This window comes from Propithecus coquereli, unplaced genomic scaffold, assembly GCF_000956105.1.
Source record: "Propithecus coquereli isolate 6110/MARCELLA unplaced genomic scaffold, Pcoq_1.0 Scaffold135, whole genome shotgun sequence".
In the NCBI taxonomy this organism is placed as follows: domain Eukaryota; kingdom Metazoa; phylum Chordata; class Mammalia; order Primates; family Indriidae; genus Propithecus; species Propithecus coquereli.
In genome coordinates, this window is record NW_012137747.1 from 4,865,253 (window position 1) to 4,870,502 (window position 5,250).

General features: G+C 38.4%; 1 pseudogene; it reads left to right on the forward strand.

The window, feature by feature from the left end:
* Positions 1–5,250, forward strand: part of LOC105805849 — a 102,679-nt pseudogene that overhangs the window by 96,669 nt on the left and 760 nt on the right.

The following is a 5,250-nucleotide window of genomic DNA, read 5'->3' on the forward strand; positions in this document are numbered from 1 at the left end:
TATGTATACCATGGAGTATTACTAAGCCATAAAAAATGGTGAACCAATACCTTTTGTAACTACTTGGATGGAACTGGAGACCATCATTTTAAGTGAAGTATCACAAGAATGGGAAAACAAACACTATATGTACTCACTTTGAAATCGGAACTAATAGATCAACACTCATGTGCACATATGGTAGTTAAATTCAACGGAAATCAAGCAGGTGGGAGCGGGGATGAGGGGACAGGTAAATTCACACCTATCGGGTACAATGTACATTATCTGGGTGATGGACACACCTATAACTTTGACTCAAACTGTACAAAAGCAATTCATGTAACCAAAACATTTGTACCCCTGTAATATTCTGAAATAAAAATAAGTAAATTAAAAAAACTTAAGGAAATCTGAAAAAAATTAGTATCAACTGTGTAGTAGTACAAAAATGGTATAAAAGTACAAAATAGTATTAATTAGCCTTTTGGCTTTAGTTGAGGTACTAGGCATCTCTGATCTCAATTTCCTAATCCATAGTATGAAGAATTTGGACTGAATGATCTATAAGAATACTTACAATTCTAAAATGACCTATATTTACAATATTACTATCACGCAACATTAAAGAACTTTAGTATCATATAATCTTGAAGAGTGTATTTATTTAAAACAGCAAGACTTTTGGAATATGAGTTGATTTATAAGGTTCATTTATTAGATAAAAGCATTTAATTTTGAGGAAACTACTGAGTTTGCCTGATTGTTATCATTCAAGAAAAAGCTGCTTTATTTCCTAGCAGAGGAAATGAAATGTCATCTGGAAGTTTCATTCTGTTGTTGGCACTCACATTTTAGGGACACCTGAAGAAACCAAAGTGACTTTTTACTATTGGTTGCAGTTGATATTGATGGTACCAAACGATGTAGGCAGTTATTTGGAGTGAAATGTTCAATACTTGCCTTCCTACATGCAATATTTTAAAAACCTCACTTGAAAGAGTTTATTTTTCATACAGGAGCCGGTGATCCTTTTAAAATGGAATTAGGTTCTTGTTGTCATGGCAACACAGGATTCCATACTCCTGCTTTTCACAATGTATATTTTTCTGAGTCAGGTTGTTTGTAAGTGTTTTATTCATTGGTGGTAGTGTGTGGTTACTGGCATCAAGAAAACAGATCAGCCAGCTGACATCTATGGTGCCTGTCAACTTGGAATTTCTAAGATACATTAAGCATTCCAAAGAAAGTGATTATGGTGTCTCTTTTAGGATGGAGGTGGGATACTAATTTTACTTCCTATATTAATCAGTGTATTTAATGCTAGTGGTTGTAACAAGCAATTCTCATATGTCAAAGGCTTAGCACAACAAAGGATTTTTTTTACTGTCCATGTCATGTGGACAGAGCAAATCTCTACCAAAAGGTGACTTGTCTCTACTGACTCTCAGAGGCTACTGGGAGCCCTCCACTGGATCTCTTTCATTTGCCTGACTAAGACACAAAGAGAGGCATATGAAATAGCACAAGGTGTCTTATGGCTGGTTCTGGAAGGAGCACACATCAATTCTGAACACATTTCAGGACCTAATCATGTAGCCCTAGCTAACTACAAGGGAAGTAGGGATATGTAGTCTTCCTGAGGCACAGAAAGAGAAAATGGGATTGGCAAGCAGTCTGTCTTTGCCATAGTGCCTTTTTGTTTACAAATGTTTTATGTTTAATTGATGTATCTTTGGGGAAATTAAACTCTCTATTTAAAATTCACTTTGAATGATGAACAGGTGGTAGCTGATGTATTAATTTAAATTTACCCTTGTTGCCTTTTCATGATAGACTAGTTCACTTTTTCTTTCCTTACAATTTAGGGTATTGTGAATTTAACCATTAAGTTTTTATTTTTGTATTTATTGCTACCTTAGGATCTCATTTTAATTATTGAGCTTTTTGCTTCTGTTAAAGAGAACTCCATAACTTACAAAGTAATAATCATAACAGGACTTCTGTAATTCCTTAGAGGCCAGATGAACTTCATTTGAAGAGACTGAAAATCAATTATTTTGTTCTAAAATATCACTTTTAGTTTAATTATCTGGCAATTAACAAAAATAATCCTTTTGCTGTTCCTTTCATCTGCAGTGAATATATAGCCATGTGTGACCAATTAAATGTGTCCACAAAGTCTCTGACACTTCTTCCTCCACAGGTTGAGGCTATGGCCCCTCCCCTTGAATCTGTGTGAGCTCTGTGACTGCTTTGGCAATAGAAAATGGAAAGATGATACAGTGCCAGTTTTCCAATCTATCTCTTAAGAGAATGGCAGTTTCCACTTCTGGTCTTTTGGAATAGATGCTCTTGGAATGAAGCCACCATAGTGTAAATCTTAAAGCCACATGTAGAGGCCATGTATAGGAGACCTGGATAATAGCTCCAGCTGATGTCCCATTCTGTAGCCAGTATCAATTGTTAGCCATGTGAGTGAGCCCTCTCAGATGTTACATGACTTCAGCCCCAGGAGCTTTCTAAATGCAGTCAACAAGAGATTTCAAACAAAACTGTTTGGCTGTTCAAGTCAAGTCAGAAATGTGAGAAAGCATAATAAATTGTTTTATGTGACAACAAGTACCTGGAACATCATATTTCTCTTCATTAAAATTTTACTCCTAAAAGGCTTCTAACACCATCAGAACAAGTTTTTACCAACCTTTCAAATGGTTGGACGATCTTGGGCTTTAGAGAAATAAACATGAATCATATTTCTTTCTATCTATCTATGTATCTATTACCAATCTGTTTATGTTAAGTGCAAGCTAGCTGCCAGCTGGGACAAGTCTGTGGAGTAATATTTGAGTCTGAGTGACATTGTCAAGGACTGGGTTCAATAAAGTATATTTTTTAAGGTTGGCAGTAGGCAATATGCTTACAGTTTTCTGTAAGCATCATAAACTAGAATTCTAAGAACTTAATAATTTAGTCTAAGGAGGATCAAATTCAATAATTTGTCCCTGGTGGCAATGTCAAAGTCCTGTATAGTTGGTGGGAAAGCTTTGTCCTCAGGGAATACTGCATGCTTGATGCTGTGCACAAAATAGGAGATATTGAATTGTGCTGCCATAAACGTTCGGGTGCAGATGTCTTCATTGTAGAATGTTTTCTGCTCTTTTGGGTACATGCCTAATAGTGTTATTGCTGGATCGAATGGTATTTCTATTTGCAGCTCTTTGAGGTATCTCAAAATTCTTTTCCTATCTAGCACCTCTTATACTTTCCTGGATTAAATTTAAGCCCGTTATCCAAAGTGAGGCACCACAAGATTGGAAGAATGGGCTCCACTTGTACTCACCATCAAATTGGTACTAACTGACGAACACTAGGGGGCTCACATGGCAGAAATACTCTCTAGGGATTAGGGGGATGGGGGGATAAAACTGCAACTAAAGGACACCGGGAGCATTGTAGAGGGGAAGGGCATGCCTCTAACCCTTGCTTGGCTGAGGCAAAGACATAAAGTGTAACCATAATGTTTGTACCCTCATAATACCCTGAAATAAAAAAAAAAATAGGGGATATAAACATAGTCGGTCAAATAATGCAAATGCAGGCAGGTTAGGCTCTATGTAGATTATAATGAGCTGTAGTCTTTTGTTAAAAAAAAATTCAGAATATTACGAGGGTCCAAACATTTTGACTACATAAATCGCTTTTGTATTGTTTGAGTCAAAGTTACAAGTGTGCTCATCTCCCAGATAGTGTGCATTGTACCTGTTAGTTGTGAATTTACCCACCCCCTCTTCACTCCTCCCACCTGCTTGATTTCCAATGAATGTTATTTCCATATGTGCACATAAGTGTTGATTGATTCATTTTAATTTAATGGTGAGTACATGTGGTGTTTATTTTTCCATTCTTGTGATAATTCACTTAGAAGAATGGTCTCCAGTTCCATCCAAGTTAATACAAGAGGTATTAGTTCACCATTTTTTTTTTAATGGCAGAGTAGTACTCCATGGTACACATATACCACATTTTATTAATCCACTCATGTATTGAGGGCACTTGGGTTGTTTCCACAACTTTATAATTGTGAATTGTGCTGCTATAAACATTTGAGTGCAGTTGTCTTTTATAGAATGTCTTTTTTTCCTTTGATTAAATACCCAGTAGAACTATTAATACCATTTGATAGTTTTACTTTTGGTTCTTTGAGGTGTCTCCGTACTATTTCCACAGGCGTTGTACTTGTGTTCTTTTATTGTATGACTTGGATGGCCCAGTAAAGATCAGATTACCTTAAGTACTTCCTTCACGGCCTTGCACTCAGAGAACCGACCCCTGTGGGCCACAGAGCCCATGTCCCCTTCTCTTGGTCTTCCTTGATGCCATGCCACTCTGCGAGGGCCTGGGGAGTGGCTGGGGGAAAACAGCGGTCGTGATCGACCTGGGAGAGGTCTTTACCAAGTGAGGATTTGCTGGAGAAACTTGTTCAAGATGTACAATTTCCAGTGTGATAAAAACAGCTGGCATGCCTAAGCCCATCAGAGTTGTTCAGTATAATATCAATACAGAAGAATTATATTCTTACCTAAAGGAATTCATCCATATCCTGTATTTTAGACATCTGTTGGTGAATCCCAGAGACTTCTGAATTGTGGTTGGTATTAGGTCCTTCCCACTTCAGGGAGACACTTGTGTTCTTTTCAAATATTTTGAGGTTCCATCTGTCTTGCTTGCTCCGAGTCATCTAATGCAGCGATCCCCAACCTTTTTGGCACCAGCGACGGGTTTCATGAAGGACAATTCTCCCACCAATGGTGTGGGGAGTGGGGGTAGGCAGAGCTCAGACGACGATGTCAATGATGGGGAGTGGCTGTAAATACATGTGAAATTTCGCGTGTCTGCCACTCACCTCCTGCTGTAGAGCCCCCCAGTTCCTAAATTTCATGGAAGACAATTTTTTCCACAGATGGGGGCGGGGAGCGGCAGAGCTCTGCAGCCCAGTCCCTAACAGGCCAGGGCCGAGTACCATCTGGAGCCCGGGAGAGGGCTGGCGTGCGGACCGCAGTCTTAGAGGACATTAAAGTACGTTCTTGCTTTATTGGTGATCAGAAGTGACTAAAAATCCAAGCAGCAAAGTTTAATATTGATGGGAATAATGAGCGTCCCTCGCCACGCCCAAATGTTGACTATCCACTAGATGGAGAGAAGATTTTACATGTTCTTGGATCAATCAAAGATTCGGTTGTGGAAATTCTTTTTACTTTTTTTTTTTTG